The following is a 17225-nucleotide window of genomic DNA, read 5'->3' as shown; positions in this document are numbered from 1 at the left end:
TACAGCACTCCTGAAACACAGGCTTATAAGACAGTCTAGCCACTGTCAGAAATAGCAGAACAAAGTAACACTAGAGATAATCTGATGGCGAGAGGCAAGCGCAGGAACCCAAGCAACAGAAACCAAGACTACATGGCATCATCGGAGCCCAATTCTCCCACCAAAGCAAACACAGAATATCCAAACACACCAGAAAAGCAAGATCTAGTCTCAAAATCATATTTGATCATGATGTTGGAGGACTTCAAGAAAGACATGAAGAACTCCCTTAGAGAAACACAGGAAAACATAAACAAACAAGTAGAAGCCTACAGAGAGGAATCGCAAAAATTCCTAAAAGAATTCCAGGAAAACATAAATAAACAAGTAGAAGCCCATAGAGAGGAGTCACAAAAATCCCTGAAAGAATTCCAGGAAAACACAATCAAACAGTTGAAGGAATTAAAAATGGAAATAGAAGCAATCAAGAAAGAACAAATGGAAACAACCCTGGATATAGAAAACCAAAAGAAGAGACAAGGAGCTGTAGATACAAGCATCACCAACAGAATACAAGAGATGGAAGAGAGAATCTCAGGAGCAGAAGATTCCATAGAAATCATTGACTCAACTGTCAAAGATAATGTAAAGCGGAAAAAAGCTACTGGTCCAAAACATACAGGAAATCCAGGACTCAATGAGAAGATCAAACCTAAGGATAATAGGTATAGAAGAGAGTGAAGACTCCCAGCTCAAAAGGACCAGTAAATATCTTCAACAAAATCATAGAAGAAAACTTCCCTAACCTAAAAAGAGATACCCATAGGCATACAAGAAGCCTACAGAACTCCAAATAGATTGGACCAGAAAAGAAACACCTCCCGTCACATAATAGTCAAAACACCAAACGACAAAATAAAGAAAGAATATTAAAAGCAGTAAGGAAAAAGGTCAAGTAACATATAAAGGCAGACCTATCAGAATCACACCAGACTTTTCGCCAGAAACTATGAAGGCCAGAAGATCCTGGACTGATGTCATACAGACCCTAAGAGAACACAAATGCCAGACCAGGTTACTGTATCCTGCAAAACTCTCAATCAACATAGATGGAGAAACCAAGATATTCCATGACAAAACCAAATTTACACAATATCTTTCTACAAATCCAGCATTACAAAGGATAATAAATGGTAAAGCCCAACATAAGGAGGCAAGCTATACCCTAGAAGAAGCAAGAAACTAATCGCTTTGGCAACAAAACAAAGAGAAGAAAAGCACACAAACATAACCTCACATCCAAATATGAATACAACAGGAAGCAATAATCACTATTCCTTAATATCTCTCAACATCAATGGCCTCAACTCCCCAATAAAAAGACATAGATTAACAAACTGGATACGCAACGAGGACCCTGCATTCTGCTGCCTACAGGAAACACACCTCAGTGACAAAGACAGACACTACCTCAGAGTGAAAGGCTGGGAAACAACTTTCCAAGCAAATGGTCGGAAGAAGCAAGCTGGAGTAGCCATTCTAATATCAAATAAAGTCAATTTTCAACTAAAAGTCATCAAAAAAGATAAGGAAGGACACTTCATATTCATCAAAGGAAAAATCCACCAAGATGAACTCTCAATCCTAAATATCTATGCACCAAATACAAGGGCACCTACATACGTAAAAGAAACCTTGCTAAAGCTCAAAACACACATTACACCTCACACAATAATAGTAGGAGATTTCAACACCCCACTCTCATCAATGGACAGATCATGGAAACAGAAATTAAACAGAGACGTAGACAGACTAAGAGAAGTCATGAGCCAAATGGACTTAACAGATATTTATAGAACATTCTATCCTAAAGCAAAAGGATATACCTTCTTCTCAGCTCCTCATGGTACTTTCTCCAAAATTGACCATATAATTGGTCAAAAAATGGGCCTCAACAGGTACAGAAAGATAGAAATAATCCCATGCGTGCTATCAGACCACCATGCCTAAAACTGGTCTTCAATAACAATAAGGGAAGAATGCCCACATATACGTGGAAATTGAACAATGCTCTACTCAATGATAACCTGGTCAAGGAAGAAATAAAGAAAGAAATTAAAAACTTTTTAGAATTTAATGAAAATGAAGATACAACATACCCAAACTTATGGGACACAATGAAAGCTGTGCTAAGAGGAAAACTCATAGCGCTGAGTGCCTGCAGAAAGAAACAGGAAAGAGTATATGTCAGCAGCTTGACAGCACACCTAAAAGCTCTAGAACAAAAAGAAGCAAATACACCCAGGAGGAGTAGAAAGCAGGAAATAATCAAACTCAGAGCCTAAATCAACCAAGTAGAAACAAAAAGGACCATAGAAAGAATCAACAGAACCAAAAGTTGGTTCTTTGAGAAAATCAACAAGATAGATAAACCCTTAGCCAGATTAACGAGAGGACACAGAGAGTGTGTCCAAATTAACAAAATCAGAAATGAAAAGGGAGACATAACTACAGATTCAGAGGAAATTCAAAAAAATCATCAGATCTTACTATAAAAGCCTATATTCAACAAAACTTGAAAATCTACAGGAAATGGATAATTTCCTAGACAGATACCAGGTACCGAAGTTAAATCAGGAACAGATAAACCAGTTGAACAACCCCATAACTCCTAAGGAAATAGAAGAAGTCATTAAAGGTCTCCCAACCAAAAAGAGCCCAGGTCCAGACGGGTTTAGTGCAGAATTCTATCAGACCTTCATAGAAGACCTCATACCAATATTATCCAAACTATTCCACAAAATTGAAACAGATGGAGCACTACCGAATTCCTTCTATGAAGCCACAATTACTCTTATACCTAAACCACACAAAGACCCAACAAAGAAAGAGAACTTCAGACCAATTTCCTTATGAATATCGATGCAAAAATACTCAATAAAATTCTGGCAAACCGAATCCAAGAGCACATCAAAACAATCATTCACCATGATCAAGTAGGCTTCATCCCAGGCATGCAGGGATGGTTTAATATACGGAAAACCATCAACGGATCCATTATATAAACAAACTGAAAGAACAAAACCACATGATCATTTCATTAGATGCTGAGAAAGCATTTGACAAAATTCAACACCCCTTCATGATAAAAGTCCTGGAAAGAATAGGAATTCAAGGCCCATACCTAAACATAGTAAAAGCCATATATAGCAAACCATTTGCTAACATTAAACTAAATGGAGAGAAACTTGAAGCAATCCCACTAAAATCAGGGACTAGACAAGGCTGCCCACTCTCTCCCTACTTATTCAATATAGTTCTTGAAGTTCTAGCCAGAGCAATCAGACAACAAAAGGAGGTCAAGGGGATACAGATCGAAAAGAAGAAGTCAAAATATCACTATTTGCAGATGATATGATAGTATATTTAAGTGATCCCAAAAGTTCCACCAGAGAACTACTAAAGCTGATAGACAACTTCAGCAAAGTAGCTGGGTATAAAATTAACTCAAATAAATCAGTAGCCTTCCTCTACACAAAAGAGAAACAGGCCAAGAAAGAAATTAGGGAAATGACACCCTTCATAATAGATCCAAATAATTTAAAGTACCTCGGTGTGACTTTAACCATGCAAGGGAAAGATCTGTACAATAGGAACTTCAAGACTCTGAAGAAAGAAATTGAAGAAGATCTCAGAAGATGGAAAGATCTCCCATGCTCATGGATTGGCAGGATTAATATAGTAAAAATGGCCATTCTACCAAAAAAGCGCATCTACAGATTCAATGCAATCCCCATCAAAATACCAATCCAATTCTTCAAAGAGTTAGACAGAACAATCTGCAAATTCATCTGAATAACAAAAAACCCAGGATAGCTAAAACTATCCTCAACAATAAAAGGACTTCAGGGGGAATCACTATCCCAGATCTCAAGCAGTATTACAGAGCAATAGTGATAAAAACTGCATGGTATTGGTACAGAGACAGACAGATAGACCAATGGAACCGAATTGAAGACCCAGAAATGAACCCACACACCTATGGGCACTTGATTTTTTTTTGACAAAGGAGCCAAAACCATCCAATGGAAAAAGATAGCATTTTCAGCAAATGGTGCTGGTTCAACTGGAGGTCAACATGTAGAAGAATGCAGATCGATCCATGCTTATCACCCTGTACAAAGCTTAAGTCCAAGTGGATCAAGGACCTCCACATCAAACCAGATACACTCAAACTAATAGAAGAAAACTAGGGAAGCATTTGGAACACATGGGCACTGGAAAAAATTTCTGAACAAAACACCCATGGCTTATGCTCTAAGATCAAGAATCGACAAATGGGATCTCATAAAACTGCAAAGCTTCTGTAAGGCAAAGGACACTGTGGTTAGGACAAAACGGCAACCAACAGATTGGGAAAAGATCTTTACCAATCCTACAACAGATAGAGGGCTTATATCCAAAATATACAAAGAACTGAAGAAGTTAGACAGCAGGGAGACAAATAACCCTATTAAAAAATGGGGTTCAGAGCTAAACAGAGAATTCACAGCTGAGGAATGCCGAATGGCTGAGAAACACCTAAAGAAATGTTCAACATCGTTAGTCATAAGGGAAATGCAAATCAAAACAACCCTGAGATTTCACCTCACACCAGTGAGAATGGCTAAGATCAAAAACTCAGGTGACAGCAAATGCTGGCGAGGATGTGGAGAAAGGGAACACTCCTCCATTGTTGGTGGGGTTGCAGACTGCTACAACCATTCTGGAAATCAGTCTGGAGGTTCCTCAGAAAATTGGACATTGAACTGCCTGAGGATCCAGCTATACCTCTCTTGGGCATATACCCAAAAGATGCCCCAACATATAAAAAAGACACGTGCTCCACTATGTTCATCGCAGCCTTATTCATAATAGCCAGAAGCTGGAAAGAACCCAGATGCCCTTCAACAGAGGAATGGATACAGAAAATGTGGTACATCTACACAATGGAATATTACTCAGCCATCAAAAACAATGACTTTGTGAAATTTCAGAGGCAAATGGTTGAACTGGAAACTATCATCCTGAGTGAGCTAACCCAATCACAGAAAGACATACATGGTATGTACTCATTGATAAGTGGCTATTAGCCCAAATGCTTGAATTACCCTAGATGCCTAGAACAAATGAAACTCAAGACGGATGATCAAAATGTGAATGCAGATCGCTCCTGAGAGACACAGCCAGAATACAGCAAATACAGAGGCGTATGCCAGCAGGAAACCACTGAACTGAGAACAGGACCCCTGTTGAAGGAATCAGAGAAAGAACTGGAAGAGCTTGAAGGAGCTCAAGACCCCATATGTACAGCAATGCCAACCAACCAGAGCTTCCAGGGACTAAGCCACTACCCAAAGACTATACATGGACTGACCCTGGACTCTGACCTCGCAGGTTGCAATGAATATCCTAGTAAGAGCACCAGTGGAAGGGGAAGCCCTGGGTCCTGCTAAGACTGAACCCCTAGTGAACTAGACTGTTGGGAGAGGGCAGCAATGGGGGAGGGTTGGGAGGAACACCCATAAGGAAGGGGAGGGGAGGGCATGTTTGCCCGGAAACCGAAAGGGAATAACACTAAAATGTATATAAGAAATACTCAAGTTAATAATAATAATAAAAAAAATAAAACCAGAGGAAACGTAAAAAAAAAAAAAATATGATGAAGGTACTGTTGAAGCTTGAATACCCGTGACTCACAAGTTTCCAGTACAATTAAGCAAAGTACCTTTGAACTGGTCTTCATTCTCCACTGGGGACAAACTAAAACCCAAAGAGATTCCTTCAAATGCCTTTAAATTTGTGCTTTTGAACTCACACATAAAAATGGGCTTATGTAAAATAGAAACAAAACATGTTTTTCAAACCAAAATGCCTTCATGCCTTAGTAAATTGCTAATGTCCTACATAAAATTTATTTAAATAAATCTATACTAAGTGATTTTTAAGAGTGTGCCAAGCAATGTACAGCATAACAGTAGCCAAAATAAAACTAGATGGAGATAAACGTGAAGCGATCCCACTGAAATCAGGGACCAGACAAGGATGCCTACTCTCTTACTATCTATTCAATATAGTTCTCAAAGTCCTAGCCAGAGCAATCAGAAAACAAAAGGAGATCAAAGGGATACAAATTGGAAAGGAAGAAGTCAAAATATCACTATTTGCAGGTGATATGATAGTATACTTAAGTGACCCCAAAAATTCCATCAGAGAACTCCTACAGCTAATAAACAACTTCACCAAAGTGGCTGGATATAAAATCAACTCAAATAAATCAGTAGCCTTCCTCTACTCAAAGAGTAAACAGACTGAAAAAAAAATTAGGAAAATGACATCCATCAAAATAGTCACAAATAATACAATATACATTGGTGTGACTCTAACCAAGCAACTGAAAGATCTGTATGACAAGAACTTCAAGTCTATAAAGAAAGAAATCAAAGAAGATCTCAGAAGATGGAAAAATTTACCATGCTCATGGATTGGCAGGATTAATATAGTAAAATTGACCATCTTGACAAAAGCAATCTACAGTTTCAATGCAATCCCCATCAAAATTCCCATTCAATTCTTCACAGAGTTAGAAAGAACAATTTGCAAATTCATTTGGAATAACCAAAAACCTAGGGTTGCAAAAACTACTCTCAACAATAAAAGAACTTCTGGCAGAATCACCATCTCTAACTTCAAGTTCTATTACAGAGCAATAGAAATAAAAAACAAAAAACAAACAAACAAACGAACAAACAAACCACAACCTGGTATTGGTACAGAGACAGGCAGGTAGATCAGTGGAATTTATCGCTCTGTACAAAGCTTAAGTCCAAGTGGCTCAAGAACCTCCACATCAAGTCATGTACACTCAAACTAATAGAAGAAAATATGAGGAAAAGTCTTGAAATATGGGTACAGGGGATATTTTCTTGAACAGAACACCAATGTCTCATGTTCTAAGATCAAGAATCTACAAATGGCACCTCATAAAACTGCAAAGCTTTTGTAAGGCAAAGGACACTATCATTAGGACAAAATGGCAACCAACAGATTGGGAAAAGACCTTTACCAATCCTACATCTGATAGGGGGCTAATACCCAATATATACAAAGAACTCAAGAAGCTAGATGCCAGAGAACCAAATTACCCTATTAAAAATGGAGTACAGAGCTAAACAAAGAATTCCCAACTGAGGAATACTGAATGGCTGAGAAGCACCTAAAGAAATGTTCAACATCCTTAGTCATCAGGGAAATGCAAATCAAAACAATTCTGAGATTCCACCTCACGTCAGTCAGAATGGATAAGATCTAAAACTCAGGTGACAGTAGATGCTGGCAAGGATGTGGAGAAAGAAGAAAACTTTTCCATATCTGGTGGGATTGCAAGCTTGTAAAGCCACTCCGGAAATCAGTTTGGAGGTTCCTCAGAACACAGGACATATTACTATCTGAGGACCCACCTATATCACTTTTGGGCATATATCCAAAAGATGCACCAACATATAACAAGGACAAATGCTCCACAATATTCTTAGCAGTCTTATTTATAATAGCCAAAAGCTGGAAATAACCCAGATGTCCTTCAACAGAGGAATGGATACAGAAAATGTCCTACATTTACATACTGGAGTATTACCCAGCTATTAAAAACAATGACTTCATGAATTTCCTAGGCAAATGGAAGGAACTAGAAAATATCATATTGGGTGAGGTAACCCAGTCACAAAGGAACACATGTGGTATGCAGTCGTTTGATAAGTGAATATTATCCCAAAAGCTCAGAATACCCAACATATGATCCACAGACCAGAAAAAGCTCAAGAAGATGAAAGACCAACATATGGACGTTTCAGTCCTTTTTAGAAGAGGGAACAAAAATACTCACAGGAGGTAGAGGGTAGGAGGAACTTGAGAGGAAGAAAGGATGTGGAGGGGAAAAATGGGGGCAGGATCAGGTGTGGGAGAAACTGGGATGATATACAGAGGGTCAGGAATTTGAAAAGAGGTGTGTAGCAATGGGGGATGGGGAACTGGGAGTAGCCAGCAGCAACCAGCAAGTCCCAGATGCCAGGAAAACAAGAAGCTATCAGGACCCAACAGGAAGGAGATTAACGGAAATGCCCAAAAAAGGAGAGGGAGAACCTCTAGAGACCATATCCAGAGGTTAGGCCTGCAGTTGGGGTTGGGACCATCCACTCATCTCCAAATTCTTAACCCATGCTCCTGTCTATAGGAAATACAGGGACAAAGTTTGGAGCAGAGACTGAAGGAAAGGCCATTCAGAGACTGCCACACCTAGGGATCCATTCTGCCAAACCCAGACCCTATTCTGGATGCCAAGAAGTGCTTGCTGACAGGAGCCTGTTAGATCTGTCTCCTGAGAGGCTCTACCAGAGCCTGGCAAATACAGAGGTAGATGTTCACAGCCAATCACTGGACTGAGTACAGAGACCCTAATGGAGGAGTTAGAAAAAGGAATGAAGGAACTGAAGGGGTTTGCAACACCATAAGAACCACAACAATATCAGCCAACCAGAACACCCCAGAGCTCCCAGGGACTAAACCACCAACCAAAGGGTACACATGGAGGGACACATGACTCCAGCCACATATGTAGCAGAGGATGGCATTGTCTGGCATCAATAGGAGGAGAAGCCCTTTGTCCTCTTAATGTTTGATTTCCCCAGTCTAGGGGAATACCAGGGCATTGAGATGGGAGTGGGTAGGTGGGAAGGGGAGCACCCTCAGAGAAGCAGAGGGAGGGGGGAGGAGAAAGAGGTTCCAGAGGAGAATCTGGGAAAGGGGATAACATTTGAAATGTAAATACATAAAATATCCAGTAAAAAGGTGCAACAAGTCATTTGTGAAGAAAATATACCATCCCTGGAACAAACATACTCAAATATTAATTTCTATATAAGTTATATTTCTGTATAGAAAACAAAGATTTAATGTATGATTTCCCTTATCTATGTCAGCATTCAAAAATTTTTACATGTCCTCATTAGAAAATGAAGACATCCAGTACCCCCTCCAAAAAGAGAAAAAGAAAAAAGAAAGAAAATGGAGACTTTAATGGTTCCAGAGCCCCTGGGTAAATGCTTAGTGTGCAAATCAATTTTCTGCCAGTAGCCATGCGTCTGTATTTTCACCCTGGAGAAAAAGTAATGTTCAAAGCCATTGCAGTGCCAGCCCGGTGCTGGGGTGACCTTGGCTGCATTGTTCCAGAAAGATCCTCACAAGATGCTGTGATGAAGAGCGCTGAAGTACCCTTGTGTGTGAAGGGATGCACACCTTCTGTGTTTTAGATGTACATTACCTCCACTTCATAATAGTTACAACAGAGACTGGAAACGCCCGTCACTGTCTCATTTTCAAAGGTGGTCAGAACATCTCTCTTCTAATTGACCAGGCTATGTAGAGGATTTCAGTAAAAGTAACATAACTCTGCTTGTCAATCGAAAGACAGAATCTGAGAGGAATGGGGAAGTGTGTGTATTGTGTAATGGAATGCCATCTTTATAAAAGAGGGAAGTTTGCATTGTGGTAGTAGCGTTGAAAACAGCTCAGAGGGATATATAGTTTTCAATAGAATTTCATAATATTTTAAATATTTTTTTTTCTTTGAGACAGTGTGGTATAGCCCAGTCTGGTCTCAATTCACTATGTAATTGAGGATGACATTGAACACTGAGGCAAGTGCCTACCCTCCTGAGTGCTGGCAACATCAACACTGAGCCTCATGTAAACCAGGTAGGTACTTATAAAATGAGCTGTATTCTTTGTTCCACGTTCTGAAAGTGTTAAAATAGAAAGGTCATGTGTGTGTGTGTGTGTGTGTGTGTGTGTGTGTGTGTGTGTGTGTGTGTGTATGCTCATGTGTGTGTGATTTTGTGTGTATGTGGCATTTGTGTGTGTGCATGCGTGTGCGTATGCATGTGTGTATGTGTATGCATACATGCATTTGTGTGTGTATGCCCTTATGTGATTGTGTCTTTGTGTGTATGTGTGTATGAGTGTGTGTGAATGTGTGCCTCTATGTGTGTGTGATTATGTGTGTTTATGTGCATATGTGTATATTGTTATGTGTGTATGTGGTATTTGTGTGTGTACATCTGTGTATGTGTGCATATGTGTATCTGTGTGTGTATGTGTGCCTGACTGTGTATGTATGTTGTTTCCTTGTAACTGTAAATCTTGTACTTGATATGTCACATAAAGTTATTTTCTTAACTTCAAATGCTGGAAGGACCAATATTGATGCAGAAGCAAGTCACTAAAAAGACTGAATTAAGAATAAGGAGATTCATTTGTCTTTCCCAATACTTGGTAATGATACCTGAAAAGTCTCTGTATCCCGGTTCCTGAATTCTGCTTCTGTGATGCTGCTTTGCTCGAATGTCTGGCACCAGGGCAGCAGGATGTCCCTAGCATCATCTATCCATATAAGCTCTTCATGCAAGATGCTCTCAAGGATACTGTACTTGCTCTGTAAGGACATGAGGGTTTCAGACAAGATGTGCAGACCATGGCTTTGCTAAGCATGTCAAGAAGACTTGGCATGCATTGTTAGAAGGCATAATACAGGGACCATTTAATGACAAGATATGCATTTTTACAGCCCTAAAGAATGTCGCAGTATTATGAGGGTGGAGACACTGATTTTTTTCCTTTAATAAAAGTTTATGTGAGGTTTCAGATATTTTTCTATAAAAACAGTATGATACTTGTCTAATGTCTCTGTTATTCAAAACGTGCGGATGTGGAAAATGAACACAACTCTGACCCGATAGGTAAAATAGAGTTGTTCATAATCCCACATTCCTTGGTTTACAGAGTCATTCTAGGCTTATTATATGCCATTAATAAAACCCTGCCAAGTCTATGACATGATTGTCATCTATTATCACAGTATAATTGTCTTACTTTTCCGTATTATCTGCATATGCCATATAGATTAAGTAGCATTTTTAAGCATCAAGTGTACAGCATAGGGTGATTCAGACTGTGTGTGTGTGTGTGTGTGTGTGTGTGTGTGTCTGTGTCTGTGTCTGTGTGTGTCTCTGTGTATCTCTGTGTGTGTGTCTGTGTGGGGAAGAGTTTGTTATGTGTGATGTGCATGTGTATGAATGGTTTTGGTATATGTGTGTGGTATGTGTGTAGAGGGTATGTTACATACACATGAACATGTGCGGGCATGTGTACCCATGTAGCTGGAGTGGCCATAGCAGGATGTCTAGTATCCTATGCAAACCCTAACAACCATATGGAGACAGGACCTCTCACTGAACCTGGAAGAATTTATGTATGCACATTTTAATTTAGAATTCTGTTTGTGAACTTAGTTTATGTGTTATTAGAATTAATTTGTCTTTATTTAAAAAATACAGACTGTAAACATAATTTCATGTCTCCTATATTACTTTCTTCTGTACTGCAGACCTGGAATTTCATGCTCCAAATAATCTTAACTATTTTCATATAATTACTCTTGCTTTGCTAATATCTTACTTAATATAAAAGGGTTTCAAGGTGACTTGTAGAGAAATTAGAAGAATATTGGTCTCTCCAAACACAGGAAAACAATCAGGATGAAGGAACGGGTAGCGTGTGGGGAAAGATGAAACTGTGAGGAAGCGAGCATTTTTCCATTTTCAAATGTTTATGAGATTCTCTGGCTTCTGTGGACACAAAGCTTAAGTGAAGAGCCTAGCTTCTCTGCAACAACAATACAAGAAAACAAAAATCACAAGGGCCGGTGTCTGTGTGAGCAAATACACAGGATTCTCGTGAGGGTTTTCACACATGTGCTTCTGACATGCACAGCAAACCTGCCCTTAGCTTTTCACATTGCTACTATTCATCACTGGTTGATACTCATTTGCCAACCTCTATGTAAGGGAGCACAGGATCTGCGATCCGCTCAGAGAGTGGGGTATAACAGAAGAGACTAGATAGTGCAGTGTGGACGATGCAATTCTGATGCTGAAGTAATAGAAGAATCTATGCAGGAGGCTGCATGGAAACTATCTCTTGAAGTATGACTAAAAGAGGTGACAGGCTGAAACAAGAAAAAAAATAGTGCATCCAGAGAAGCCAGCACAGGTAAATGCACAGAAATGGAGAAGGGAGAACATGTTTGCTAATTTTTAATCAAAGGAGATGTCTTCGTTGCCTTGACACAGCCACTTAAATTCAGTAGGAACTTAAAATAGGTGTCAAAATATTGGCAAAGGGAATAAGCCGAAAGTATCATTTAGGTATCTTGGGCTTGATAGCTTTGTAGTCATGAAGATAAAAATTATTTTTATTAAGCTACATTTTGAACATTTACTTAGCTCAGAAATACCTTTGAACATAGTTTTTGATATATTGAGTCCACGATGCCTAAGTGGTACTTCTAATCCGGCCAACTCTAATTTGGGGGGAAGCCAATAGACTCATGGTAGAGTTAGTTTGGCAGATCTGTTCTATGGTTAAGAGGAGACTCGGTGAATCAAGAAATCTTATAGGAAAGAAGAAATTTTTAACTGTAGTTGAGATAGACGTTATTTCACAGATCTTTTGTGATTTTGGTGCATAAAATCGTGTCTTACTTTAGTCATCAAAACTAATCACTGAGCACTCCCTTTACTGAGATTTATTTTTAGATAACATGCCAAAGGCTATATATTTCTAAAGCATGTTTGTTATTTGATGAAAATACATGTTGGGAATGACCTGATACTATTAGTGTTTATGCACTGACAAGTTTAATCAAAATACAAACTAATTTGTGGAGATATATTTAACTTAAAAAATCCTACAGAAAATATGAATTTGGATGCGCTAAATTGAAATCTGAATTATCGAAATGTTTTGCTCCAGTGCTAGACAAATTAAAATTTTAAAGTTTAAGGAGAGTTTGAATTATGTCAAAAAAAATGAAGTGAGATACTTTGAAAACTAAACAAGTGAAATTCGTGAATAAAAACACTAACTTAGACATAAAACTCATTATTTAGTGCCCTAGAAGAGTGAACATGGCCTCCAATTAAAATTACATTCAACTGAGGATAGGATTAAGAAGTTATGTCATGAAATATACAGATATCTTTCTTTTATGACTTACGAGTGTAATGTGGGGTATGTATTAGTCACTTTTCTCTTATAGTACCATAACTAAAAGCAACCTGGAGGGGAATGGGGCTTAATTAAGTTTACCGATGGGATATGGTCCATAGTGGGAATGCAGAGGAATGGCAAACCAGCCTGACAACCAGAGGCATGGAGGCCACATTTCATCTGCAAGAAGCAAGCAGAGAGATCAGAATAAGAAGTAGGAAAAAAGTATAAATCCCTAAGACACGCACTTCCTCCAGCCAGGCTCCACCTCTTAAAGGGTACTTAAGCTCCCCAAACCATGCCACAGGCTGAGAACATGTGTTGGAACACATAAGCCTATGGAGAACATTTCCCTGTTGAACCTCCACAGCTAATTTGAGACAGTCTGAACCATGTTTCTTCAAAATGACCATTCATCTCAACCTGAGAATGTGGGCTTCCTGCAGGCTTGGTACTATTTCTCAGGAAACAAACTAAAGCATTTCCTTGCGCATCACTCTCAGCAAAGCAGACTGGGGGAGAAACGACTGCAGTTCTCCCTTGCCTTTTCCCATGCAGTCTTTTACACAATTCCTCGCTGTGTTTACTTTGCATTTCAGCTCTTCAGTGGATCACCCTTTTCCTCAACTCTACTCCAGGAAATCCCAGGTCTACACAAATGCACCTTTTGCCAGCAACTCCATCTAAATCACAATATTTTGTCAATTTTCACAATTACTGTCAAAAGAAGAGTGTTTGGATTTCTGTTATATGTAACTCCACTTGTTATTGTTCACAATAACCCAGAACCAGTATGGCTCTGAAGTTCTACAAACAGAAATAGATTTGGTTGTCATGTGGATAAAACAACATGTCCGCAGAGTCATTATCCGGAGTGGCTGTAGTATCCACTTATCTCAGAAATTAGAGGGAAAGCAGGATTTGTGGAGTATATATTTTTATTACCCAACATTAGCTAATTGAATGGGTATGATTCTACAAATGCATTTTTTTTACCTGGAAATTAGGATTTAGCAGTATGCACTAAATCCACAGTGCACAGAAAAGAAATCCATGCTTCTGATACACATTCTCTCTTCCTATTATAAGAATGTTGCTGCTGGTTTTGTTTGAGGATCAATACTGCCTTCTCTTACTGGACAGACTTTGAACTCAATGTCCTATACTGTGTTCTGGACACCACCTACCCACCATGTCCCCAGATCAGCAACATGGAAGGAGACTGTAAAACACTGTGTGCCTCCTCCTCCTCCTCCTCCTGTTCCTCCTCCTCCTGCGTTCCATGTTATAATATGTTGCATCTGGCTGGCTCAGTGGCAGAGGATGGGATTCTTAATCCCAGGGTTGAGTCCCACATTGGGTGCCATCTGTTGCATGTAATTTTCAAAATCACACTTTCTCCTTTGCCTGGGACCCTCGTTTCTGGCTTAGGTCCAAGATCGGCTGCTCCTGACCTGTGTGTTCTCAGCTTAGCTCCGCCAATGGCCAGCTGGAGCCTTTCCTGTGATCTTGTCCCCAGCCACTCCTGACTAAGTCAGGATCTATCACAACCAACTCCCAATAGGGAAAGCCAGGAGCTGCTGTCTGCACTCTACTGACTCCCTCTCTCTCTCAGCTTACCTTTGCTCTGTGGTTGAAGAAACTTTATTGTTTTATATTTGCCTATTAGCACAATTGCTGGGCACAGAATCTCTTGCCCTAAGGTTATCAGCTAGCCTATATAAGCAAAGCTCCCACCAACCCCTCTCCCAACTGTGCCTGCAGAGGAGGTGGGAGGCTCTAGTTTCCTGAGGCCTTGCATAACTGCTACTCACCTTCCAGTGCATGGCAACAAAGGTCCTTGCTATTTCCCCGTGTCTCCCTTCTCCTGGAACCTGTAAATTCTGCCTGTCCCTTCCATTCAGCAATTAGCTCCAGGCCTTCTTTATTGACACAATCAAAAACCAATTAGGGAATCAGCACCTCCCACTACAATAATGTGTAAGGCAATTTGAAGTAAAGCATTGTGTTTGTTCTTGAACAATGAATGACCTGTGACTCCTGAAGAATGAGCAGTGAATCAAGCAGTTCCATCCTAAGCCTATCACTGTCCATCATATAGTCTTGCACTTTTTCTGTTTGAGAAAATGTTTGAGCTCACTCAGTGCAATATGCAAACCATCAATTATAGCACACAGCATCTAAATACCATGGGTAGATCCCGGTTTTCTTTTCAGCTTATTTTAAAACAATGCTTCTTAAGATTTATTAATAAAATTGTGTATACCCTTGCTTATGCAACCAGGTTGTGTGATTTCAGTGCTAACAGTGTGGATAAATGTAGGCTTTAGTCATCTCATAAAATAACATTCTTTGTAGGCCAATGCATGTCTATTATTATTATTTGCATGTTTTCATACTTTATGCATAAAGTACTCTACAGTCATTTTGTACAAACATCTACCTTTAAAGATGATAACAGCATACACCATACCTCAGGGTCAACATTTGAACACCATGTTTTCTGCTTTTAAGACCACATGTCCCTTAAATTGTGTTCTCGTAAGAAGTTTACAGAATGAAGTATGACCACACGTTTTCCCTTTGATCACTGCATCTCTTTCATATAACTGTACTCTGGGTGTTTGCCTAGGAAGAGCCAGGCTGTGCCAGCCATGAATGTCCTAACATGGGTCCTCTGGAAGACAACACAATGGGAAAGAAAGCTGTAGAATCAGAGAAAATAGAATCTTCAATACGTAGGCTACAGGTGTTTACACTGGTGATATTTCTCATTTTACTTTTTAAAGAAAATATAAGCATACTGAAGCATTCTGAGAACAGAAACAAAAGCAAAACAAACCTCTGAGAGTAGCCTTCTATTTTCTCCACCACCATCCCCTAACATGAACAGGTATTGTATCCAATCATTGCAGGCTGTCCCAATGCTGTCACCCTAAGCCTGAATGCATCTCATATTATGTTATTTGCTGTACAATCCTAATAGCTACAAATGTTCTACTTCCCAGGGAAGATGTGATCGTCTGTTGAAAAATAAAAATAAAACAGTTTTAACTTGGTTCTTTTTTCCAAGCTCAGTGTCTTCATGTCCTGACCTAATTCCTCTCATAAAATAATTTGGTGCCCACCCTTCATCAAATGACCACCCTGGAGACTTTAATGTGGGGACAGTTTCAGCACACTGACTTTTTGGGGACACCTGGAATCTGGGTGCAGATCTGAGGAATGCCCCTGGTGAAGAAGGGTGCTGGCAGCTGGACAGGAATGGGCGTGTTATAATTTGGAAGCCTTGCAGTATGCCCCATTGTTATCGTGAGGAGAATTGCCAATGCCAATTGGATGAGGTTCACAAGAATGAGGAACATCCTAGAAATACACAGGAGCAAACTGAACAAAGCAAATCTTCCACTGCTCTCTCCACATTTCTCCCACGAGCAGATCTTAAAGCAAAATTAGAAGGCCAATGGAAGTCACAGCTTGAAGTCTTGGCGGCAGCCTCACAGAGCACAGGCCTGAAGCACTGTGTGCAGCTCCTTAGAAGCAAGGGTGACATTCCTGGCCTGGAGACAGTGTTTCATATCATAAGGCAAAGTGGATCTAAAGTTTGTCAGGAAGCAGCTCACTGACAGCAGACCACTGTTAGCCATCCCAGGAGAGACACAAGCTTAGCACAAAAGGCTCTCCGGTAAGTAAGGAGCCCGATTAGAGAACTCAACCAGAGGCTACTGAGTCCCTTTCCCTATAAATAAATAGGCACTCAGAAAGCCACACCATCCCTGCTGAAGCCTGTAATAACCACAGATATAGCCTGTCTAAGTACATTTCTTAGTGGATAATGGAGACCGATAAAACCCATGGATAATGGATAATAATAAAATTCATTTTTTGGAAAATACACAAAGGATTTTTTATTTTCCATTTGTAGCTTCTTTTTCCAATAAGCACTACTTTCCAATTTTACAGCATTACATTAGTAGAGAATGTGAATTATCACTGTAAAACTGTTAAAAGCTTGGAAGGTATCTGCTCAGTTCACTGGCCATCTTGGCTGCAGGAAACAAGGCCTGTCACCCAAGTCTTAGAAAAGAAGACAAAAGCAGTCT

The sequence above is a fragment of the Rattus rattus genome, chromosome 3, assembly GCF_011064425.1.
Source record: "Rattus rattus isolate New Zealand chromosome 3, Rrattus_CSIRO_v1, whole genome shotgun sequence".
Lineage (NCBI taxonomy): Eukaryota > Metazoa > Chordata > Mammalia > Rodentia > Muridae > Rattus > Rattus rattus.
This window is presented reverse-complemented; position numbering follows the sequence as displayed.